Raw genomic sequence first — 26,741 nt, 5'->3', positions numbered from 1 at the left:
CAGGAACGTGAAATTTCATAGTGGCAAATGCATACTCTTGCATTTCGATTCAAAAAATCAAGCTCACAAGTACAAGATTAGGGAAACAATTTGTCTGAAAAAGGGAATTTCAATGAGCAGTGAGCTTAGTAAGAGTCAGCTCCGTGATATGACATCTCAAGAAGCTAGAATGTGAAGACTTGGTCTGCGCTGAATGGCAGACCTCTCAGGAATACGGCTGAGACTACCATCCCGTCGTCCCGTCTGCCAGGATGCTGCTGGTCCAATGCTAGTGTCCTCTGCCTTCACCACTTCATCAGGCCTGGTGAGACCTACCTGTCTGTGGCTTCCTCTGTCCTCAGTCTTCCCAGGGTGCCTTTCATCAGCCCAGAGCCAGGCCTCCGTAGGCCTCTGTCTTTGCCGGTGGTCCTTCTCCAGTGCTATGGAGGCTGTTCCCAGACCAGACCCACCTCAAAGGCCCAGTTCCTGCCTCCTGTTCAGACTCCTTCAGGAAGCCTCTTGTGAGGTGGGCCTTCCATGCCTCTCAGCACTAAACACCACCACCTGCCACTGGGTTGGACGTTGAGGGAGAGCCCTGAGCAGTCTAATCAGCTTCCTCCCTCAATGGACTTCTTTCCAAGCACTGATAATCTGTGTGACATTTTCCCTCAATGGTCGTGTATACTCACATGCCATCATAGTCTCCCCATCCAGGTGATTCTGAACTCCCAGATGGCATTGTACAAACCCCATTCTCCATCCCCCACTATCTGCTCCCTTACTCTCAACCTCCCTACTCAACATCCCACTCCAGATCCAACCCAGCCCTTCCACTGTGTTCTCTAGAACACCAGCTCCATATGTAGGAAACTGGCTTTCATCTTTAACCTTTTCCCTTCTTGTTCCTTCTACCACCATGCACTGATGGACACCTGGCTCTTCTCTGGTGACACAACGTTCCTGGCCTCCCTTTCCAGCATTGGCTTCACTTCCTGTCATTATCCACCTTTTCTGCCCCCCATCACCAGTTGCTGTGGAGGAGTCTGAATACTCATGGCTCCACATTGGCACTTCCAGTCTCTCCCTCTGTGGCCAACACTCAGTAACCTCTCCTCCTTGGAGGAGATTCAATCCCTATTTGTCACCCATTCAAGATTCAGGTAGCTGTTAGCTACCAACCTCCGTGACAGTCCTTCCTTCCTCAGTGATTTCAGTGCCTGCCTCACTGTCTCTCTGTCTGTCTCTGTCTCTGTCTGTCTCTGTCTCTGTCTCTCCCTCCCTCCCTTCCTTTCCCTCTCCTCTATTTCTCTATCTCTTGCCTTCATACTAGGAGACTTCAACACACATATTGACACCTCCCAAAACAACTTAATTTCCCAGTCTCTCATCTCTCATGATCTACTCAATAAAATTTGCACTGGACGTATTTGTATATAAATACTTTTTTTTTTTTTGCATTTTATCTCCTCCATTAGAATGAGAGTTCCCTAAGGGCAACTTTTTTGCCTTACTATCCCTAGCTCTTAGCAAGCACTCAATTAATACTCTACCTCCTTCCTTATTTATATGTTAAAATTGGGGGTGGGGATGATGAGTAAGGAAGGAAATCTAACCAGGGAACTGCAGAGGAGAACACTGAGCAGAACATTTGAATCTCCAAGGACAGAGAGGTACTAACCTCAGCCTAGTTGCTGCTAGGACCATAGTTAAGGGGGAAACCTCCTAGTCTCTACCAGCCTGCAGAATCTAACTTCTTCCTCATTGGGCAAAGGGGAGGGAGGAGGAGGGAGGAGAGAGAGGCCAGACTGACTCACTCCAACATCAGGGCTAGATGCTGAAGCAGAAGCTCTGCTGACTTGTCCTACAAGAGTCTCAGTCTGGTCCTATGAAATATGTTGGCATCATTACCAAGAACTCATTGGTTGACTTCTCAATACTGGACTACTCAAAATTTTAGCACACTGGTCTCTAAATCCTTTTAGATGGCTCGCCTCATAAATGCATGTGGATTTTCTTATAAAGGATATATATGTGCTTATAAAGCTTACACAAACAACAGAAAAGATTGTCTGTTAGAAGACCAACTAAAGATGAAAGTTATTTGATCTTTGTATCCATAGGAAGCCACTCAAGTTTATTGAGGAGGGGAGTGACATGGCCAGATCTCTACCTAGGAATGTCCCTTTGGCAGCTGTGGGAGACACTGGGGGCAGGGAGACCAACCAGAAGGCTACTGCAGTATTCCAGATGAGGGCTAATGATGTGGCCTTGCACCAAACAGGTACCTGATGGCTGTGTGAGTGGAGAGAAGGGGGCATGAATGAGAGATACTGTGGAAATAAAGCAATTAATTGTATACTTGGGGTCAGGAAGAGTGGAGAATGACCCCAAGCCTGGGTGACTAGAAGGTTAGTGGTGCTCTTGAAATTAGGAGAGCTGAAAAGGAAGGAGAGTTTGGGAGGAAGCTTAACATAATGAGATCTGTGGTGAAGATCTGCCCATGCCTGCTTATCCAAGAAAGCAGAGGGGCAGGGCTCTTACTCACTAGTCACTGTTGGGAGGAGGGTAAGGTATAATGAGATTGGGGGGAAGGAGATTTTCTCAATGATACCAGCTCAGCTGAGGATACACCCACCAGTGGAAATTAGGTTATAACTGCCCTGATGGGCTGAGATGTGATGGGGTGCTGTGGCTGTGTTGGACACAGGGCCCATGATTGGCTATTGCAAGGAGAGTTAGTGGTTGGTCACCTGCCACTAGGGATCAAGCCGCAGGGCCCCATTTGCGAGATCTCTGTTCTGGGGTATAGAAAGAAAGACAAGATGCACAAGCCCAGCAGTAGAGCAGGTACCTAGAAGACCCAGGGACCCCATTGGGGAAGAGACCCCAGGGACCTGCTACCCCTGAGAGTTAAGTCCCACACAACCAAGATCTCTTGCCCTGGCTTTCATGCTGTGGTTTTCCACAAAGCATTTCCCAATCCAAATACTTGAAGGAAAATGTTCTATCATAGGTACATTACCCCCTCACCCAGACACAAGACACTACAAAGGGTCATTAAAATAAATACCAGAGAGGGGCAGCTAGGTGATGAAGTGGATAGAGCACTGGCCCTGGAATCAGAAGAACCTGAGTTCAAATCCAGCCTCAGACACTTGACGCTATCTGTGTGACCCTGGACAAGTCACTTAACCTCAATTGCCTCACCAATAAATAACTGAATGAATGAATGCATGAATATCAGAAGAAAGGCCCCGAGCTCCACTTTCCTCTAAGAAATACCCTGCTGGGAGAGGGTGAGCAGGAAGGGATTTCCATAGAATCACATAAAAAATGACAAAGGACAGAAGGAAGAAAAGCCTCTACAGGCACCCAAAGCCACAAGGTTTGTTGTGGGGACAAAAACCAAGCAGGCAATTTCAGGAGAGTCATGAGCCAATTGCTTTGGGGTCAAAAATGCACTCCTCAGAGTGGTCCATTAATCCAAGGGAGCCAATCTTGCTGCCTGCAGGTCCCACACTAAAGACAGAGCAATGTTCTGTTGAAAAGCCTTCTATCAGGCTTTTCTCTTCTTTTTAAAAACAAATCAGGCATAAAATATGAGTCATTTCCTAGTTGATAAAAGGTGAAAAGATATGCACAGGCAGGTTCTGATTGAAGAAATCAAAGCTATATACAGTCATATGAAAAAATGCTTTAAATCATTATTGATTAGAGAAATACAAATTAATATAAATTAGAGAAATACAAATTAAAACAACTTTGAGATATCTCACACCTATCAGATTGGCTAAAATGATAGAAGGGGAAAATGACAAATGCTGGAGGGCATGCAGAAAAATTAGGACACTAATACATTGTTGATGGAGTTGTGAACTGATCCACCCATTTTGGAGGGCAAGATGGAATTATGTCCAAAGAATTATAAAATAGTGTATACCTTTTGATCTAGCAATAGCATGAATAAGTCTGTTTCACAAGGTGATCAGAGAAAAGGAAAAGACAACGTATCAGGGATGGGGAACCTTTTCATATTGGAAGGCCACATTAATATTTAGCTGTAATCAAATAAGACTGCATTCAAGAAACTTCAATTACATATACTTAAAAATGTACATTATTTTGTAAAAATCTAAATACTATATATTTAATAATTTCAAAAAATGGAAACTATTTGTTAATTTTAATGTTGACTGACCTTTTAATGATTTTGCTGTGTCTGCTTTTTGTTGGAAAGCATTTGAATATTTGGTTGCAGCATGAAGGTCACAGTTTCAGTTGATCCTCTAAATGGGTATCAGTCATTTGTGACCTTAAGAAGGGCATCTTGATTTGGGTTAGATAGGAGAATGTAGATTTGCAGCAATAAGTGTTTGAAAAGCAAGTAAGCATTTTTTGGATATGTTGCCAAAGGCATGGGTATTCTACTGCATTTTTCCATATTTCAACTGGATCTTTCATATCATCAGACAATGACTTTAAAATGTCATCTACTGGGAGCTCAATCAATTCCACCTGTAGTTCTTTTGTTTTTTGTTTTTGTTTTTTTCTTTTTGGTTAGATGATGGGGATAAGTAACTTGCCCAGGGTTACACAGCTAGTAAGTGTTATGTGTCCGAGGTCGGATTTGAACTCAAGGTTCTCCTGAATAAAGGGCTGGTGCTCTGTTCACTGCACCATCTAGCTGCCCCCATCTGTAGTTCTTTAGGTGCCTTGGTGATACAAGCAGGTGAGGCTGAAATGCTAATTTGAGTGTGATGTCCTGATTCTCAAAGTCAGTGAACCTTTCTTTTGTATTCTACAATTAATAGATCTATAACAGCTGTGTAGTCTTCAAATAATTCCCCTATATCAACCTGCTCATCTGTGACCTTTGCTAACTGGGGAAAATGTTCATCCAAAATTTCCTTTTGAAGAAGGTTTTGAAAAAAGATAGCTTTTGAAAAAAATGCATGGATTTTTTGCCACATGTCGTATATAGACTTAGTTTCACCTTGCAAAGAAATATTCAAGTCGTTTTGATTTCACATGGTATCACATAGAAATGCAGAATTCCTATAGAAATCTTCTTTCAATAATTCACATTGCTGATTCTATTCTTCATAAAATTTAACTATCTGTTTTTGCAGAGATAAAAGTTTTGCTAACAACAGTTCCTGCAGTAGCCAATGCACTTTAGAATGATGTGGCAAATCCACACTGAATACCTCATCGTTCAACTTCAGCATGTTACAAAACTGATGATGCCATGTTGCATTTGCATGAATATAGTTACCAATAATTGTAACTTGTTGCAAAGTATCACTTAACATACAAGCTTTAGCAGAGATTTTGCTGATGTAAGATACAATGAAAAGAAATGACAGCATCTGGATCTGTTAATACTTTTTTTTATCTGTGTGATAAACCCTTTATGTTTTCCTGTCATGGAAGGTGAACCATCTATACATACACTCACTAAATTTTCCAAATTCTGTCCAACTTCACGTCATTCATCTTGAAAGTTGTTGAAGATATCTATTCCCTTTGTTCTGTTTGCAAGAGTGCCCAAAACGAGTAATTCTTCATAGCAAAGAAAATTTTCTGTTATGACCCCAGTGAAACATAAAACCTGTGCTGCATCAGTAGTATCAGTTGATTTATCCAAAGCAATTGAATAATATATATTTTCCTTTTGAAGTATTGCATGAAGTTATTCTGTTAAGTTGAAGGGTAATTCATGCTGCCAATCTGCTATAGTTCTCCTTGAAAGAGGGAATTGTTTGTACTTGAAACATTATCAGGGTCCCAGCATCATAAAACTTCAATAATGCATTCTTTTACAATTTCTCCATCACTGAATGGGTTCCCTTTTTTCTCAAGTATGTAAGTTACTTTATAAGTTACTTCAGTGGCATTATTTCCAGGTCTTATTGCTGCTTGAAAGAATTATCTTTGCTTTTGCTTTTCATCTTTTAATTTCTTCACTACAACCTTTCTTGCCTCTCCCTCTAATTTAAAATATTTGTACTCCTTATGGGTGTTATAATGCTGATAAGCAATGAATTTCTTTAGTGTTGACATTGTAGTATCACAAAGCAAGCAAATCACCTTATCTTTAGCAGAAACAAGATAGTATTGCAATTCCCAATCCTCATCAAAAATCTATTTTCTTCCTTCAGCTTTCTCTTGGTCTTCTTTCACATGATGGGCTTTTAAGCAGACAGAATTAAAAAATACTGTGGAGCTGTGCAACTATTCCAAATTCTAACAGAATTAAAACAGAAACACCACCACTGTCAAAAGCTGATAACGGACTGGCATACTCGACCCCCATAAACTCTCACCAACCAGCTTTGTGTGGTAGTGGCACTAGTCAGGCAGGGGAAGTTAGAACTAAATCATGAGCATAACAGCTGTCAATTTAGCCCTGATGGCTTACTGATGTTCTAATTGTGTCAGTCATTCTGGGAGGCTTATTTCATTGAAACTTATTTTATTTTTTGGTATGTTCAATATGTTCATTTTAAAAATAAAACAAAAATATAAAAGATGAACAAAAATGTATTAATAAAATAAAAGAATTTGTTCTGTAAAATTTGGATTCAGTAAAAAGGCCACACTTAAGGACTTAGATGGCCACATGTGGCCTTATGGCTGCACGTTCCCCACCCCTGCCCTATATGTTCTAAAATATTTATAACTGTTCTCCTTGTGGTGGCAAAGAACTGGAAATTGAGGGAATGCACATCAATTGTGGAATGGCTGAACAAGTTGTAATACATGAGTGTAATGTAATACTACTATACTGTAAGAAATGATGAGTAGGTTGATTTTAGAAAAAACATGGAAAGACTTGCCAGAAATAATGGAGTGAAATGAGCAGAACCTAGAGAACATCATATAGAGTAATGGCAATAGTATTAAAAGAATAAGTATGAAAGATTAAACTATTTAAGGCTTTGAGAGATAGTGTAGGATAGAAGAGCCTGGAGTGCAATGGTCTATGGTGTCACAAAGAGTCAGACATGACTGAGTGACTGAACAACAAGAAGTTTTTCTGAGTATTACAAATGTTCAAATTAAGTGCTAAGGACTTATGAAGGAAGATGCTATCCACTTCCAGAGAAAGAACTGTTGAACAGAAGTATGCAAAGAATGGTTACATGTATGTATATATATACGTGTGTGTGTGTGTGTGTGTGTTATATATATATATATATATATATATATATATATATATATATATATATATATATATGTGTGTGTGTGTGTGTGTGTATATATATATATATATGTGTTATATATATATATATATATATATATATATGTATGTGTGTGTGTGTATGTATGTATAGCCAAGCATTTCTGCTTTTCAACAACATGGCCAGAAATGTAATGACTGGTCCTCCTTCTGGATCCTGCATCCTTCTGGTTAGCCAGCAATTTGTCTGAAAAAGATCTGGGGGTTTGAATGGACTGCAAGCCTCAGATGAGGCAGCAGTAACCCCTGGCAGACAAAAACCCCACTCTGAATGTATTCTGCCTTGAGAGGCCTGGTTTCCAGGAATAAGAAGGTGATTGTCCTCTGGACTCTGCCCTGGTCAAACCTCATCTGGGATTTTGTGTTCTAGAGAAGCTGGGGAGTGTGTACAGGAGAGTAATCAGGGCAGGGGAGCGCTTCCAGGTTTTGTCATAGGAGATTCTTTTACAGTAAATGGGAATGTTTAGCCTGGAGAAAGGAAGTCTTGGCAGGGGGCAATCACACATCCTTAGACACTTAACAACTGTGTGATCTTGGGCAAGTCACATTGAGCCTCAGGGCAATTCCTACCTCATACTTGCCTACTGATAAAGTCATAGGCCCCTTGTGATCATCAGATGAAATCACAGATGCACCTACTGGTATGGTAGATGTAACGTCTTCAGCCAAATGGACAGGTTGGATGGACAGATTAAATCTACTGGTCTGTCTCCTTCAAGAATCTACAGTCTGGTATCATGGAGTCACCAGTAGCAACATAGAACCACTGCTTGGCCCCAGAAAGCTGGGGCACTTGCTTTCATCCATTAAAGGGAAGCTCTGGACCCACCTGTAGGCAGGTTTCAGTCCTGAGACAGCCAAGACCTAAAAGAAGGGGTCATGTTCTTTTTCTCAAACTCTCTGGTTCTTTACACCCCCATCCCAGGTCCTGGGGAGAATTTCTGAAAGCTTGGGCTTGGTTCATGTCTAGGGTCTCCTCAACAAGAGGATTAGAAATGCCCTTAGTGCACTATATAGAGCAGGTATAGGACAGCTATTTATTTTCTCCGCACCAAAAGAAATGTTTCAGATGCAAAAGAGTCACAAGCATGCCTTGACAAAGACTTCGGCATGAAACAGTTACCTATAAATCCTCTTAGCCTCTTCTGGGAAGACAATATATAAAGCATTAACCTCTGAAGCACTTTATTGAGATTGTTGAATAGGCATTTCACCTTCATTTCTGTCCTATGCTGTCTGAACACTACTGTCAAGGTCCATCTCTTCTGGAAAGTCAGACCATGGATGGGCTACTCCTCCTATTGGTCATCACTTACTCTAGAAAGTGCTACAGTAGCTAAAGGGGCACCTCCCATCATGCAGCTGGCACTGACTAAGGGACCTATGAGTCCTTGACCCCCAGAACTCACAGGGTTGCCTCCAATGCTGGAAGCCTCCATCTCCAGATTGCCGTCCAGACAGCTATACTCAGTCAAAGAAATAGCAAAGAAGCAGCTAGGGCCTTGAGATCCAGACTCAGGGTCACTTGCATTAGTGTCTGCTCTAGTGACCATGTGCAAAGGGTGGCCATCTCTGCCAGGGCGAGGAAAGGCATGCACCATTTACAGGAAGTCCCAGAGAGAGAGAATTCATAGCTACACTTTCAGGAAAGTGGAAAGACAGAGAGAAATGTTTTCTCCTTTTAAACTAGAATAATACCCACCTGCTCCTGTCACAGTGTGGTGACTACCCAGTGTTACATCCAGTTCTGATATTCTATAGTCATACTTTCAAGTCCCTTCCAGAGCTAATAATACTCATTTACTAGGGGCCCAAAATATTCCTCCCTCCCTCCCATCCTATCACCATGCCACAAGGACCTTCTCCATCCCCTCTCTCTCCCCTCTCCCCAACTTATCTAGATATTTCAGTAAGCAGCCCTGGGTAATTTGAATAACCCAGCTCAGCTGCCCTGGATGGAGGGGAGAGAGTGGGGTGCTCTGACTAAACCTCTGGACCCAATGGGAAGTGCCGATGTCATCAGGAGACCCAGTGTCCTAGTGTTAGGAGAGAGAGGAGGCAGAGAGTCACAGTGAGCCTCCATGGAGTTGGAGACCACTTGGGAGGTGCAAGGGCAGATATTTCCCATAGACCTGAGGGAAGTCTGCTGAGGGAGGCCTAGGGTGGTGGGGCCCAAGGGCAAAGGTGTGTAAATACACTGGGGAGTTCTTCCCAGTGGGCTGGTTGTTAGAGGAGAGGTTCATCTGGGATAGCAAGTATCATCTGTGGGAGGAGCAGGGATGATCTCTGTCCTGTCCTGGGTGCCTGGCATAGGAAAGTTGAAGCTGAAATAATGACTCTGGTCCTGGGGTACACTGTCTATGCCCTCTCTGGCCTCTAGGCCTGCCTGGCAGTCCCCGCTCTGAGCTTGTACACAGGTGGCTTGGCCTGGAAGCACTGTGGAGGTTGGTGACCAGGAGCAGTGCTGGGGATCAGTGACTGATGTTACCTGGTAAGAGGTGCAGGAAGCTAGTCACCTTCCACTGCCACAGTCTGTGGATGGGAGGGCCAGTGTTGGGAAGCAACACCTGGCCCTCACCTTCCAGAGCCCTACCTATAACAGTGCTATAAGTCATGGAGACTGTCGAGTTTATGGAGGGGTGGGGAAGGATGAAAGTGTTAATTGTTCACTGGTATTAATTGTATATCAGCCAGTGCCCAGCAAGGTGCCATCCCTCAACCTTTCTGCCAATGCTCCCATGCCCCAGCCCTGCTGGAGGGAGCCCTGAATCTCTGCTCCATTCTGACCCTTATGCCTGCTCCCCTCCCCCATCTCAGTGGTGGTGGGGGGCAGTCCCCTCCAGACTCCCAGCTCTGAAGGGCAGGCTCCCTGGTGTGTTCTAGGGAGTCCTGGGGCTTGTCATTTGCCCTGCCCCTGGCACCCTTAGTGGCTCTGGCTTTTTAATCCACCCTACAGGCAATCCTTCCTGTGTGTGTTGTTGTCCCCAATTAGAGTAAAAGATCCTTGAGTACACTGATTCTCTTTATCTACTCGTAATGGCAGCTTTTAGCATGGTTCTTGAAACGTAGTAAGTAAGCACTTAACCAATGCTCACTTATTCATTCACTTTTAAATAAAATTGCTTTTATTTTGAGCCTTGGGAGCCTGTGTGCTTGCTTGTCAGGAAAGCTCATGGTGGAGTTGGGAGTGGATTGTAAAATGCTAAAGTTCCCATAATATCTGGAGGGAGTAGGAAGTGGGGAGAGAATGGATCAGGGATAAGGAAGTCTTTGAATGTATCTACACCCTTCATTACAGGAGGGAGCCTCTAAGCAAGGGTCACTCTCCTGTGACTCCCTGTGGTGACAAGATATAAGTCTCAGTGACTCGGGTTTCCAGAGGACACAGGGAGCAAGTCCTCAACTGCACAGCACATGAAGAGAGTGAGCTCTCCTAGAAGGCACGGAGTTGTGAGTGACTGAGACAATGTATGTGGTTCTCCCAGAATGCATGTGTGAGCATTGTACCCACGTGAGTGTATGGGTGGGTATGTGTGAAGGAGGGCGACTTTGTCCTAGAGAGAGAGCAGGAGGGAAGTGGAAGAGCCCAGACCAGTATCTATAGCTTCTGTTCTTTCCCCTTCCCTCCCTTCTTCTCCTATCACACTCGCATCTTTCTGCCTCAAAACCTTTCTGAGCTTCCTGTACTTATGTCATCCCAGCAGCATTGCTGGAAGCAGCTCCTTCTGAATCAGGAGAGCCAATTTGTTAAATTTTCAGTGTGAGCATTTATACCTCACAAATGCCACAAATCAGCGCTCCTTTTATTTGTAGTCTTATCCTAAAGCCCATTGGTGGAGAACAATGTCCTGCACCTACATGGGGCTAGGAAGTGGGCAACCAGCATGGAATTAGTAAGAGCTGGAGAGAGGAGAAGTTCAGTCTCTAATCAGCTCTAGAATCTCTAACTTCGAGAGAAGATAGAAAAAGCCCACTCCACTTCCTGTTGCTGAAGGAAAAGACTCTGGGAAAACATGAGAGGGCCTGGAAATCTCTAACATGTCTGTATTCCCTGCTTGTTACTCTCTATATAGAGACTTCTGGGAGTTTCCCTTTGGGGGAGATCCAAGTCTCTCTTGGTTGAGCTAAGATACCTCACTCCCAATGGGAAAGCTCCTTTGCTCTGTATTTATCGTCCATTGTATGTGTGTGTATTGTGTATGTATATGTATATACACATATATTTTCTCTTATGTACACTTTTTCTGATTTCTCTTTTGCTGTTGATTTGGATAAGTAGGTTTCTTTTGCTATGCGTGTTCATTGTGGAGCTGCTGTTTGGTGGGAAGGGAGCCAAGCCTTGGATATGAAGCTTGAGGTTCTCCTCTCCCTGTTAATGACTAGTGATCCATGGTTTAGCTTGAACCTGAAAACTACATCCCCAAAATGTTTCAGGGAGCAGATAGATATAATTCTGATCCAGTCCCCTTCTCTCTGAGGAAAGCAGAGTGGCCCCCAGCCCCATCTTCCTGCCACCTCTTCTGGCAGGAATGAAAGTCTCCTTGGAAAAGGATAGGAGGAGAGCAGGCTAAAGGTATCAATTTTGAGTCATGTAATGACATCCCCTATGCTACATGCTTCACTGTATATTGTTTGGCTGTGTGTCTAGAGTTAAAAAGTTCAGTTTTTCATTAAGACAAACCTGCAGCCTTGTAATCAATCCACTAAGCATAGTAGGTGCTTAATAAATACTTCTGGGATTGATTGCTTATCAGATTGATTACAAGGATGCAGGTTTGTCTTAATGAAAAACTGAACTTTCTAAAGGATTGACCTATGTTGGGAGGTAGTGAGCTACCCAATACTGAAGGACTCCAAGCAGAGATTGGATGGCCTCTTCTCAGGGATATCATAGGGAAGATTCATTGTGTCTCAAGTAGGAAATGAGAGTCTGAGTCTCAGTCCTTTCCAGGTCTAAGATTGGAGGCTCCTGTGAACTCTGTGCTTTGGCACTGCTTTGATGGGATTATAGGGAGGGAAATCTCCATTTCTTTACTCTTCTCTCCTGGAAATTTGGCAACTTCTCTTTCAATAGCAAACACACTGGTGCCCTTGCTCAGTCCCTTCTCCATAGGGGATCTTGTGTTATGTCTCAGAGATTGTTCCCAGGAGGGCTTTGTGCTACCCATGGGGCCCTTTCTGTAATGTCTTCATGATCTTCTCATTGCCAGATCTCTTTTCTGCCTTCTTTTTCTTAGGGGGACATCATTTGTTTAATGTCTGCAGGCTCTGTATCCCCAGGGGCCTTGAGGCAGCACCAGGGTCTCCCCTCTGGTTGAGGCAGCTTTTTTCTCCATGTCCTTGCTCTCTGTCTCCCTTCCTTTGGGTGATATGGGAAATCCCTTCTCACCTCTCTTGCTCCAACTTCCACCTGCCCCTTTCTTGCTGGCCCAGACTCTAGGGCTCATTTCCCACTTCACTCCCAGCTCTGGGCCCCCCCCCCATGCCGAGTCTTCCCTAGGACTTGGTGGTTGTTATACTCACTTCTTTGCCATCTCTCACCATTGCCAAAGTCTCCTCTTAGTTGCCTCCCTCTCCTTTCTCTCCTGTTTCTAAGATACAGATACTTTGGGGTAATAATGATGATAAAACAACTTGAATTTCTGTAATACTATAAACTGGACAAAAGACTTTCCTCACAAAAGCCCTATTAGGTAAAGAATGCTGGGATTATTCCCATTTTACAGTTGAGGAAACTAGGGCTGAAAGAGGTAAGTAGGTAAGAGGGGCAGGGACCTGGGTGTGAGAATGGAAAAAAAGTTAGCAGTCAGGGCTGCTGGAAAGAAGGACACCCATCAGAGCTGAGCCCTCTGAACCCTTCCTATTCACTGTAAGGGCCATCACCAAACAGATAGTTCACATGTATATACATAGCATTTTATAGTATACAGAGAACCATCCCATATTACAAACAATATTTTTGGAAAGGAGAAGGAGAAAAATCAATAAAATTAATCGATACATTGAAAATGTCTGAAAATATATGCAATGTTCTATGCCAGCGGGTCTTTCACTCCTGGAAACCGGGGGGGGGGGAAGTATTTGGAGTCCTCTTTTACCTCTTAAGGGTCATACTTCTTCTTGATTATTATTATTAGTAGTAGTATTTTGTATTACTTATAAACGTACAAGTTGTATTCACCAGTAGGCTATATTTTCTTTGAGGGCAGGGACTATTTCATTTTTGTCTTTGGATCTCTAGAAATCCAGGTATAACCTGGAGCACAGTAGGCACTTAATAAATGTTTTTGACTAATTTAGTTCCGTTAAAGGTTATAGCACAATATTTTGGGTGACACTTGGTGGTCAGAAATTATATGGAAGGATATTATAGCATAGTCTTTCAGTGATATTGGGTGGTCAAAAAGTGATACTGATTAATGTTGCATTTTTGGTGACATCTACTGGCAAAAAATGATATTGCAGTTTCTGGGAGTTTTGATCAAGAGAAGACTAAATAGGCATAGTGCATCTTATGGCCAACGTAAATAATATACTTTTAGTCGGCAATCTCCTGTCCAGTTTCTGGTATTACACTCTGGCTCGTTCCAAACTGCACTTCTATTCTATTTTAGCCATGTCATAGCTCTTCCTTATGAAGCAGTACAGAGCCAATTGGAATTTTGAATTTGTGAAATGAAGTGGGTAATAGTTTCGTCAGTTCAAATAGAAATGCACACTAATATCAAAATTATCTATTAAACTCTCCTTCACATCAAAGGTCATATGATACAGGATAAGACTTCATAGCCATGGAGACACCATTCAGCTGGTTTTACCCTACAATGAACATATTAGGTAGATAAAATATTAATGTTGCCCACCCAAAAGAGCCAAACATAAAGAAAATAAATACAAAAAAAGGTTGACCTTAGCTTTGAAGGAAGTTTATGAAATATCTATATCAAAAGTTTGTCTGAAACTTTACCAGTGTTAAATCAGGCATGTAGGTGAATATTTGCCTAGGTTCCCAGGGCTAAGAAAAACAAAAAGTAATATCCTTGGAGTATACGAAGTCAGATAGTAAATATGGCTGCAGTTATAATCATTGTACTCAGTAGTCAAGATGGGATTAAAATTTGGTTCCTCTACCTCCAAATCTGGTCTTCCTGGCACTGTGTACTCTGTACTTCTCCAGCTTTGGTACTCCATTCTGATGTTAGAACAAAATGTTCAGGTGAAATTCACATCAGCTCTTTAATAAGTATAACATATTTACTGTCAATGGTTCTAGTCACCTGACAGGAATGGGCAGCTTGATCTCGCTATTATATTATTCTGTTTCCTTAGCACAACCCCTGTAGGAAAAATGAGTCTTTTTCTGGGAAGTGATCACCGTGAACCCAGGATTCATAGACTGTCTCTTTGTTCTTTGATGACCTCATTTGCCATATTGATGCCTATGGAGGTCTCCAAATATGTGGGAATGAGTGAAAAGGAGATTATGCATCTTCATCAGACTCTAGTAAACAGAACTCTCTGTGTGTGTGTGTGTGTGTGTGTGTGTGTGTGTGTGTGTGTGTGACCACAAGCGCAATCTGATACATAAGTATTATTATTGGATTTGGTTGTTTCCATGGCAGGGTACCTAGGGGAGCTTTCCATCATCTTTGGTGCTGAAACGATTTTTATATCTGTTGATATCTGATAAACTAAGCTGCTGTATAAATCCTTTCAAACCTCTCATTTCAGCAAAAAAAAAATTAGGGTAAAAATTCACACATTCAGGATAGAATATTATGTGGAGAGGAAGTCAAGTAATTTTATTCAGACCAATTACTACATATTGAAAGCTTACTAAAGGAAACTTTAGAGTTTTTAGAAATTATTTTATTTTTAACATTTAAAAAAGAAACCAATCTCTTACACTTCTGGTCTTAGAACTTGTAGAGAGATGAAGATAGCTTAATGAGATGAGAATATAGGAAGCAGCAGGATCTAGTATATATAACACCAAATTTCAAGTCAGGAGGACATGTGTTTAAATCCTGTTTCAGATACTTGCTAGCTGTGTGATAGTGATAATAACATTTTTTGGCACTTACTATGTGCCAGGCACTGTGCTAAGTGCTTTATAATTATTATCTCATTTTATCCTCACAAATGGGAGGTAGGTGATCTCAAACAAATCACTTCCCCTCCCTGAACCTCAGTTTCCTCCTCTATAAAATGAGAGACTTGGACTAGATGGCCTCTGAGGTCCCTTCCAACTCTAGATGTATAACAATGATCCTGTGGACCCATTTAGGGCCTTAGAGGAATGATTGGGTAGAGAAGGAATTGCTCAAGCCTATATAGACTGTATATATTCAAGAAGCTCGGTAGTCCCTGAAAGGAGAGAGAGACATACAGAGAGAGAGAGAGAGAGAGAGAGAGAGAGAGAGAGAGAGAGAGAGAGAGAGAGGCAGAGAGAGAGAGAGAAAGAAACAGAGAGAGAGACAGAGACAGAGACAGAGACAAAGAGACAGAGAGAAACAGAGAGAGATGACTAGATAGCTTTGTTCGGAATAGAGCACCACAGTTGGAGAAGGTTGGATGGAGAACATGGTGCAAGGGCAAGAAAACTGGATTTGTAGGTAAAGGAGCTGGATTGAAATCGTAGCCCTACTACAACTGTAGCCTCACTATCTGATTTTTGTATACTCCCAGGGTTATTGGGGGTTTTTTTTGTTTTGTTGTTCTTTTTACTAGCCCTGGGCACCTGGCAAATATTTACCTGCATGTCTGGCATTGATAATGTTTTAGTCAATTTTTTTTTAATATTTCTTTTATAAATTTCCCTCAAAGCTAAGATCAGCCATTATTTAGTATTTATTTCCTTCAAGTTTGGCTCTTTGGGGTGGGCAATATCAGTCATATGATAGTGCAATCAGATGTAATTATACATAATCATGTGTCACTTGGTTAACATGTACATTGTAGGTAGAAATCAGTTTACACTGCTATGAAGTCTTATCCTCTATCAAGTGGTGTTTAATAAGTAATTATAATATCTAGATTTGTTTTTAATTCCTATTTACACTGATAGAATTATTACTTAGCTCCCCTTCATAAATTCAGAGCTTCATTTAGTTCCAGTCTGCCTTCCAGGAGTCAGCAGTCACATGGGTTAAAATTCAATTAAAGTCGATTCTGGAATGAGTCAGAATATAATCCTATGAGTTGAACACAAGATAGGCTAAAAGTGGCCACAAAATGATGTTCCTTTTGACCTATTTATTGTTATTCCTTATCTGTTCTAAACCTTTTAGTTAATTGTAATATCCATACTGACCACTAGACATCACCAAAAGACTGTACCATGTCCCTTAATGGCAACTAAATTGGTCAACAAGCATTTATTAAGTAGCTACTTGGTGCTCGTCCTGGGGGACACTTTGCATAGGAATGTAGATGGGAAATGAAATGTCATATGAAGAACAGCAAGCATTCAGATTTAGCTGGACAGTAGAATGCATGAAAGGGAATATTATATAATAAGGATAAAAATGTAGGATGTAGTCAAGGTTTGCATTTGATCCTTGATATACTCGGAATTCACTGGAACTTATTCAACAGTTAAATGGTTTGGTTTATTGATCAGTGCTTTAGGAATATCCCTTTGACAGCAGAGTGGATGGTGGCTTAAAGGAGAGAAAGACTTATTACAAGGAGTCCAACTTCACTACTGCAATAATCCAGGTGAGAAGTGATGAGATTGTGTGAAGGCAGTGAAGAGAATGGATGCAAGACACTTTGAGGAGGTAGTTATGACAAAACTTGGCAATTGATTGGATATAAAGCCTGAAGAGGAGTAAGGATCATGGGATAGAGCTAGTGGGCAGGAACAGAGGTAGAGGCTTGTGCCATTCACCTTTGGGTGGGTGATTCATTGCGCTGCACATTACATTCATGATTGGCACAACACAGAAGGCTACGGACAGATGGACAGCAATTTAGTCAGTGATAGAGTCCCATGGCAACATATACTTGTAGCAAAAGGGAGGTCTTCAAATATTAACCAAGAAGGCCTACCCAGGATGAGGAAGGTGGAATTATAACTGTGCCTCATTGGCAAACTTGTAGGAGTTTCAGCAGACTTACTAGAACTGGGAGGAGTTAAGCCTTCAGCATATCAGTGTTGTGTCACAGAAGCTTGGCCTGGAAGAGTGCAGCCATAGACTTCTGTGGTTATTCAATTCACATCCCTGATCCTACTGTCCTGGCCTGCCTCACCATAACCTTTACCACCTGGGAAACTCAACCTCTACTAATCACGCAGTAAGTGGCTGAGGTGGGAGCCATTAACTACATCTCAGGACACATTGGACCAATATTAATATAATGACACTTAGGTTGAGGACTGTGGTGGCTGATTGGAGAAGGTCTTTGAGCCACCTTCCCCAGGAGCCTAGCCTAGACTAGGGTAACAAATCCCATAGCTCTGTCTCCTTGGCCATGGCCTGTTCTGTTATCTTCTTGAGGGACTGTTCTATTTCTCCACTGGTATTCACCCCAAAGCAACTGGAAGTGTTGGCTAGGGCATAGATACCTCTTTCACTAGCTAACAGATAACTCAGGGCAATACACTGGTCTAAAATCATCAGTGCCAGACAGTTAAGGCCTTTTTTCTTCCTCCTAGGCAGTGATGGTCTTATCCATTCCATTGGCTATAAGGGTTATGGTGGCTGAAAAGTTATAGGCCATGTATTCTACCTCATAAGCCCCTAAAAGTAGGAAGGCCCTGGCAAAATTGTGGAACCCAGTGTCTTGAATATTGCTTGCAATGTTGTCTCGACAGACCCTGTGTAACTAAAATATTCAGGATTCAAGGGGCCCTTGTGTATAGTAAAGGGCCTGGCCTCCCTTTACTACTCCCTGGTAGTACTATCCTTGTTAGGGATTGGGGCAGAGGGCAGGGAGAGGATATGCCATCACACATATACCTGGTTCTATTAGGTACTTGCTAAAATAGAGATCTTACTTTAATACTAGTGTCTGGAGAAGAAAATGTCCATGCCATTAGGGGAACCTCCACCCAGTTAAAGAATTCAGGAACTGAACACTTATAGAGATAGGAGCAATTTGTTGCATGGCCACAAGGACAATGTTTCAGTTCTGACCCTAATTTTCTCCCAAACTGTGGAGAAGGCATGAGTGAAGGAAAGGGAGTACAATGGGCTATAACATTGCTAAGCACTTCAGAAATGCCATTTGGAAAGTTGAATATACAAGTGGTGTATTCATTGCCATTTAGAATTTTGTATCCAAACTCCTCACTCCATCCTAGGTGAGTGGGCTCATGGGCTGACATTCTGTGGGTTTGAATCCTGACTCGAGATTCATAACCTGGAGGCTAAATCCTGCTCTTGGTTGAGGGGGTGGACACTGTATGGAGTTAAATGGAAAGTCTTGTATCTATCCATCTGGTATTCCTGGGGCTGAGTAGAACAACCAGCTGGCCATGAATTTCATGGCAGAGGCAACCAGTCTCACTAGTGTATTCTGGTTTTATGATAGAGCTCCCTGGAGAGCTCAGACCAGGGTTGACCCAGAAGTGTCATAAACCTGAATACCATCTTCATGGTAAGGGAAGGGAGGCTTGACAGTGGCAAGACAGTGGGACAGGTCACAAATCAGGTAAAACAAGGTAAAAAGGGGGATCCAAGATGGTGGAGTAAAAAGGTAGTCACTCTTACCCTCCCCTATCAACCTCTGAAAACCCAGAAAATATCAGCCCCCCCAAAAAAAAAACCCTGGAACAGATGAACTAGAAGAAAGATGGGGAACAGCAGTGCAGCAGCCCAGCAAACGGGTCTCCAGTGCCTCAGCAAAAATAAGGGAAGCAGCACTACAAAGAGCCCCAGGCAGATAAGCACCCTGCAGCATTCATCTGAAAGGAGCTGAAGAAAGCAACCTAGGGTCTTCCTAAAGTCCCAGCCTTGCTGACTCCAACCCAACACCAGGTAAGCTGTCAGAACCCAGCTGTCAACCAGGAGGAGATCCTGAAGCCCAGGTGGTAGAGCAGGCAAACACCAACACCTGGACCTCTAAGTGCCTCAGTGAGGGTGGGGGAACCAGTGGAAACCAGCTCAGAAAACCACCAGGTGCCTTGGCACTCTACCTCAAAGGAATCTCCCAGTGCATTAGCAGAAATGAGGGAGGCAGTATTGCAAGGGGCCCCAGGCAGATAAACACCCTGTAGCACCCATCTAAAAGAAGCTATAGAAAGCTAAAGGAAAGGAAAAGCAGGCAACCTAGAATTGCCTGAAAGTTCCAGCTTTGCTGATTCCAGTCCAACATGAGGTAAGCTGCCAAAACCCTACAGCCTCCAATTGCCAACATAAGAGGCCCCAACACATAAAGCCAGTGACCAAGACCTAGGCTCCCAACACAAGAAGCTTGGGTCAGTGCCCTCTGTTCCCCAGCAGGAGACCTCAATCTCTTTAAAGGCCAGGGAATAAAGAAACCATGAGTAACAAGAAACGTGCCATAGAGTCATATTATGAGAAGAGTGAAGATCAAGACAGAAATTCTGAAAAGGACAACATTGTCAACAAACCCACATCTGCAACATCAAAAGGGAGTATGAACTGGTCTGAAGCCCAAAAAGCCTTTTTAGAAGAGCTCAAGAAGGATTTTAAAAGTCTAATGAAAGAGATAGAAGAGTCCTTTAAAAATACAATTGGCCAATTGGAAAAAAGTACACTGAAGAAAACAAATCCCTAAAAAATACAATTGGCCAATTGAAGAAGGAAGTACAAAAACTAACAGAAGAAAACAATCTGTTAAAAACTAGAATTGGACAAATGGAAACTAATGACTCTATGAGAAAGCAAGAATCAGTCAAACAGAAACCAAAAAAATGAAAAAATAGATGAAAACATAAAATACCTCATTGGTAAAAGAACCGACCTGGAAAATTGATCCAGGAGAGACAATTTAAAAATCATTGGACTACCTGAAAATCATGAAAAAAAAAGAGCCTGGACAGTATCTTTCAGGAAATCATAAAGGAAAACTGCCCTGAAGTCCTAGAACCAGAAGGTAAAATAACCATAGAAAGAATACACCACTCACCACCGGAAAGAGATTGACGATGCCAAGGAATATAATAGCAAAATTCCAAAATTACCAGATGAAAGAGAAGGTGCTGCAAGCAGCCAGAAAGAAACAATTTAAATATCATGGAACCACAGTCAGGATTACACAGGACCTTGCAGCTTCTACATTAAAAGACCACAGGGCATGGAACATGATATTCCATAAGGCAAAGGAGCTTGGATTGCAGCCAAGGATCAACTACCCTGCAAAAATGAGCATGATTTTTCAAGGGAGGAGATGGATATTCAATGAAATAGGGGACTTCCAAACCTTCCTGATAAAAAGACCAGAGCTCAACAAAAAATTTGATCTTCAAGTACAAGATTCAAGAAAGACATAAAAAGGTAAATGGGACAGAAAGATACAAAATGTTGTTAATAAGGGCGGACTGTTTACATCCCTACAAGGGAAGATGACACTTGCAACTCTTGAGAACTGTATTGTTATTACACCATGTTAAAGGAGTATACATAAAGGGGGTGGATATTAGTTGACTTTGATGTAATGATAAAAAAAAATCTAATCAAGTGGGTTAAATGGATCCAAGTAAGTGGATTAGTCTGATCTTAGAAAATGTACTGAGAAAGGAGGAGGCAGACAAGGGTAAATTACATTACAGGAAAAGACAGAAAATCCTATTACAGCAGAGGGAAAGAAGGGAGGGGGTGAGCATTGTTTGAACCTTACTCTCATCAGATTTGGCTCAAGAAGGGAATAACATAATCAGTTAGGTATAGAAATCTAACTTGCCCTATAGGCAGTAGGAGGGAAAAGGGGAAAGAAAATGGAGGGGGATAGAAGGGAGGGAAGAAGCAGTAAGGGCAAAGGGGAAGAAAAGGGAAAGGGAAATAGAAGGGAGGAGAGACTGAAGGAGGCAGTGGTCAAAAGCAAAACACTAGTGGGGGGAAAGGAGAAAGGAGAAAGAAAAGCAAAAATGGGGGGGAAAAGATAGAGAAAAAGACAGATAGTAATCATAACTGTGAAAGTTGAATCACTATCTTTTTTTTCTCTTCTGTTGAGTTTTGTTTCCTCTTTCTGATGGTTCCTCCTATTGGTCTTAATTTTTATTTACAACTTCACTAATGTGAAAATATGTTTAATAGGAATATAAATGTATAGCCTATATCAGTTGTGCTCTGGTGGAGGAAGGGGGAGAAATATTTTGAACTCAAAGGCATATGGAAGTGATTGTTGATAAATCAAAATAAATTAATAAAATTTAAAAAAACAATTAAAAAAAGTACTCTAAAAAAAAACAAGGTAAAAAGAAGAACAGAAGGCAGATGATAGCAACTGGGGTGTTCCCATCAGTAGTCAGGTACAATCCATGTTACTTGTAAGGAAACAGAAACAGAGAAAGAGATGCAGACTGGGCTCATGGCTCTCACCCATGCCCCCCTATCCCGCATTCTTCATCTGTCCCTGATGTTCCACTCCAGTGACTTCTTGTCCCACCAATCTGAGCATCTCCTCTCCTTTCATTATTTTCGAGGTATCACCTGTCCCCTGAGCCACTGTCTACTTGGGAGCCCACCTCTCACTCCCTGCATCTTTCCACCATACTGGTCCACTCACCTCTGAGGGTGGAGGAATAAGCAGTGTATGATGTCTTAATAAAGTGTCTGTTCCTTATAGGTTCCCCTGGTTACATATTAGATGCTCGGGGAAAAAATTAATGACTCTTGATAAAGAAAATACTATGGACACCCACACTGTAAGAGTGATTGTAATAAGGTGACTGGAAGGATTCATGGTATCTAGATTGGTGCTTTTGCCTCAGTGTGTGTAGGGCCTGACATAAAGAAGGTGCAATCTCCATTTTCCTGTGCTTTTGGTGGGGAAAAGACAGGGGCATCTGGTTGTGAATTTATACAATCAGAAACATCTGTTCTCTGGACTATGTGTCCCAGTATTGGCTTTATATGTTTTTCACCTCTTTCTCCATCCCCAGATACTTGGTTCACAAGAAGAGAAGTGAGGGGCGACCATCGGTTTCTTGGAATTGCATTGGTGAGGGTGAAGACTGCTCTTGGAAGCCTGTTGATCCAGCATTTCAGGCTTTGCTTGGTGTCCAGTGTCTTTAGGGCTTACTTGAGCAGACTGTTCTATCTTTCCACAGTCCTTACTACTTGTGAGTGAGGTGGGACATGGAATAGACATGTGATATATGTTATGGTTTTGCTCATGTCTGAGTGGCTGCTGATGTGAAAGTTGTGCCATTGTCTGGACTGAGCATCAGTATGTGCTATAATTGTTGAAACAGACCCCACCCCACCCCACCCCCATGCCCTAAATAGGTATCCAGAGCCATCAGAATATACCAGTGGCCTTTTTGTTGTAGACATGGCTCTCTATATATTCAGTTGACCAGGACTGCACTAGCCACATTCCTCATGGTGTCTTCTGGGGCAGGGGATTTTGTATGTGACACCAGAGTTGACAAGTTTCACGCTTTCTGAGGGAGGGCCTGACTTGATTTATCATGGGTGATGTGGAGGCTTCTCTCATCCTCACTACTGCATAGGTTTCTCATTACTATGGAAACTATTTGGACTGCATCATCCTGGTTAGCTTGTTCATTCCAGTATAGCTTTTCTGGGAAGGGTCTGTTCTTGTGGACCAAGATATGAGTTATATAAAATGTCCAATTGGTGAGCTTGAAGGAGATGCTTTTCTACAGTAAGGTTCCTCAGACAGGTGAATTGATTATTAGTGTAAACTGACCTATCTGCTGACTGTATTGATGTGGCATTCCAATGAGTTTGGCCATATTTAAGCATGGCTGTGCCATTTGTGAACCAGGCATCTCCTGTTTCTGGGAGCTCTGCAAACCAAGAGCCCTAGCTTGCAAAAGGGGTTTCATTGGAGGCCCACCAAGACTAGCTTCTGTGGCAGCCTATTGCTAAGCAAGAGTCTCATGTGGGCAGCTAACTCCCCTTGGGCCTGGTCTGGCTCAACTCTGAATATATTACTTCCATTTGATGATGGATGATTCTATGTCTCTGCCTACCTTGTGGGACTTGGCATTAGTCAGCACCCACTGAAGGATTGGAATTTCTAGCTAGAGAGCTCCAGTCAGCCTCTCAGTTCCAACTAAGCTCCAGGAGCAAGGAGGGAGCTATTTTTCAAATGTAGTATAGTTTAGCATGGTTCCAGGCAGTGCTGGGGTCCAGCACCCTAATAGCTGGTGTACTCTGGCCTCATCTTGTTGTAAACTACGAACTACATTCGTGTCACTAATGGATACTTGTAGTCCAGTGTTAATAACAGCCAGCAGAAGGCCCAGGGGTAGGACCTGCTTGGTTGCTGTCTCTGTAGCATCAGGACTTCCTTCTTCTTTATGCCTCTCTCTAAATGTGCAGAGTGGTCCTTCATGGCATTAAAGGTCACAGAATTATCCCTAGGTAGGCAATGTTTTATGGGCAGCTTGGTGGTACACTGGAGAGAGTGCAGGGCCTGAAGTCAGAAAGACTCCTTTTTCTGAGTTCAAATCTGGCCTCAGACACTAGCTGTGTGTCCCTGTGCAAGTCACTTAATCCTGATTGCCTCAGTTTCCTAAAATGAGCTAGAGAAGGAAACAGCAAACCAGTCCAATATCTTTGCCAAGAAATCCCCAAATAGGGTCACAAAGAGTTGGACAAAATTGAAAAAAGATTGACCAATAACAGAGGTGATGTTTTGTTTTTGGTATCCAAAACACCCAATTAGCTGCTGTGCCTTACTTTTTGTTGGTGGAAGCTTCAAAGCCAGGAGCATGTCCAGTACTTAGATAGGGAAGTCCACTTGGAGCCAACACATTGAGCCCCTCCTTACAGACACTCCAAATTTTCCTTCTCAAGTGGGGCCTTAGATTTTGTCTGGGTTAGTTGCCCAACCATCTTGGCTTAACTTATGAATTCACACATCAAGGGCCATAGTAACAGTTTATTCATTAGGGCCTATTAACACGATGTCATATGAATAATGGATTGCCCTTACATTTAGAGGCAGCTTAAGTTTATCCAGAGTCCATGCTACCACTGATGGTAAATTGCAGGGCTGTTAAGGTAGCCATGTCAAAGGACCAGAAAAGGTGTATTTCATGTCTAGCCAACTAAAGGCAAACTAGTCCTGGTCCTCTGTCTGAGAAGAATGCATTGACCAGGTCGACCATTGCATACCAGTCTCTGAGGTTGGCCACCAACGTCTCTTTAATAGTCACATGGTCACAGACCACCAAAGCCAAGTCAACTCCTCTTTTCAGGCTGAGGTAATCTGTGGTCAGTCTCCAAGTGCCACTTCCTTCCATGATGTCCCAATAGGACTGTTGAACTGAGAGGTTTGCCTGAGGACTCTGGCATTCAGCAGTTCCTGTATCAACACCTATCTATTTCACACACCCCTACCCTGGGATCTGTACCACCCACTAAGGTGGGGGCAACACTGGGGGAGTAGAGTGTGTTAGAGACAGTTATCTGGACAACTGTGAAAGCTAGGATGTGGGCAGTGTTATAGGAGTGGTGGTGCCGATTAAAGCTATTAAGCTGGTTCAACATCAATTCCTAGAATTCATACTCATTTGTGCAAATTGCTCTTACTGCCCATCTCACTGGTGGATTAGCATCTCATGGATTTGAACCCCTGGGAATGACTTGAGTTCCAGGGTTCAAAAGTCCCAACAAGTAACAAGTTCTTCCACGTGGCCACTGGATAATTATAGAGGCATAAGGCCTTTGGTCCCCTGGGAGATTTGTCTGGGGACCAGGACCCACCCCAATCTAATTTGATCTCCTTAAATGGAGTAAGGTCAGGGGAGAGGCCAGAGACCTTGGTGCAACCCTTCATGTCCTCCTCTGAGAGCAATGATGTGAAGGGGGCAGTCAGAGCTTGCCAGGACTCATTTTGATTTAGTCTTGAGACATGTATGCAACACGTCAACATCTTGGTTTTTAGAAACGTGTGTGCGTGTGTGTGTACACAGGGGCATCTTGTATGCTGGAAATCCAAATAGGATCAGCCTTTGCTCTTCCCTCCCTTTCACACAGATGTGCATTGCCCTTCAGGTCTTGATGAAGTATCCTTGTGTCACCTTCATCTCTAAAGGGATCCTAACCTGTTACTAAATCTCTGTACTCACCACCATTAATCCCAGTAAGCCATGATTTTGTGGGTGCTAGATTTTCTTTGTATATAATTGGACATAGAATATAGGTAACAATATGTTGTTTTTCATCCTTTGTTTCAAAGAAGACTAATGATATCAGTGGGTGATGTCTTGACTTGCAAGTGAATCGGATTTAATTGAGGCAGAGTTGCGCAAAGTTGTCAGCTTCACTCTCTCTTCCAGAGTCATCGAAGTCCAGTGACAAGATAAAAGTCAAGATGACCAGTGATGGCCCAGGATGCAGTGGATGACTTTGGCATCTTCCATGTCTGACCAAGCTCTGGCACCTGTGTCAGCCTTCTGCATGGCCATTGGAACAAGTTGTTTTCATCTGCCCATTCCCAGGGAAAGTCTTCACATACTTGGGGTAGACATCCCCCTAACTCACTGATGGGTTTGAGGCCTGTCAGTTACCTTCATCTACAGAGACAGCTGGGTGTGGCTGATGCGCATACTCCAGCTCCTTGAAGCCACATGTGAGAGTTGAGTGGCAGGTGGACACCAAAGATGGATGAGGCTCCTGAAAACGAAGGGGAGGGAAGGCAGATGCCAATTGGAAGGTAAATGATATAAATAAACACTGGCTGTTTTGAATACTGTTAAGTGTGTCCCATCTTTGCATCTCCCTCTCTCTCTTCCTCTTCTAACAGTGCAGAAAGCAGGGTAGGGCCAGAAGTGAGGATCCTATCATTTCTGAATATCCGTCATGTCAACTCATCACCCAGAGTCCTGAAGGGACAGGAGAGCCAGTATCTAGAAATCAGAACCTTTTCAGCCGTGTACTAGGTAAGGAACAGGAACAGAAATGAGTGACAGCTGTGTGGATCTGAGGTGGGCAGACCAGGCTAGAGAACTACAAACTACATACTGATACTCCTCAGACCCTAACTCCCCAGTTTTCCTCTATTTGCTATATTCCCATGACTCATGGCCTTTTGGACATCTCAAAAAGGATACCCCACAGACATCTCAAAGTTAGCATGTTAAAATAAAACCTCATATTTCCTCCTCCCCAGTTGGGGGTCCCTGTGTCCTCCCAGTTACCCAGGCTTGCAGCCTCCATGTCCTTCCCAACTCCTCACTCAAATGCACCCCCGGTCCAGTGTGTCGCCACAGTCCTGTTGATTCTACCTTCACATCCCTTCTGTACTTCCCTTTCTCTCCATGCCCAGCTGCCCCTCTGCTGAAGGCCCTTGTCACCTCACACCTGGGCTGCTGCAGTAGTCTTTTGGGTGCTTTGTCAAGTACTTACCC

General features: G+C 42.8%; 1 long non-coding RNA gene across 1 annotated transcript in view; it reads left to right on the top strand.

Moving 5' to 3' along the window:
- The window catches only part of LOC110202178 (uncharacterized), a 111,575-nt gene extending 85,489 nt beyond the window's left edge, over positions 1 to 26,086 (top strand). Inside the window, exons 5-6 of the long non-coding RNA XR_013483557.1 lie at positions 2,100 to 2,260; positions 25,671 to 26,086. This is a non-coding gene — a long non-coding RNA (uncharacterized LOC110202178). The remainder of the gene's footprint in view (positions 1 to 2,099; positions 2,261 to 25,670) is intronic.
- Positions 26,087 to 26,741: the final 655 nt, after the last annotated feature.

Source organism: Phascolarctos cinereus, unplaced genomic scaffold (genome assembly GCF_003287225.1).
Source record: "Phascolarctos cinereus isolate Bilbo 61053 unplaced genomic scaffold, phaCin_HiC Scaffold_8;HRSCAF=390, whole genome shotgun sequence".
In the NCBI taxonomy this organism is placed as follows: Eukaryota; Metazoa; Chordata; class Mammalia; order Diprotodontia; family Phascolarctidae; genus Phascolarctos; species Phascolarctos cinereus.
Note: the sequence above shows the minus strand (reverse complement) of the source record. Positions and strands in the feature narration are given on the sequence as shown.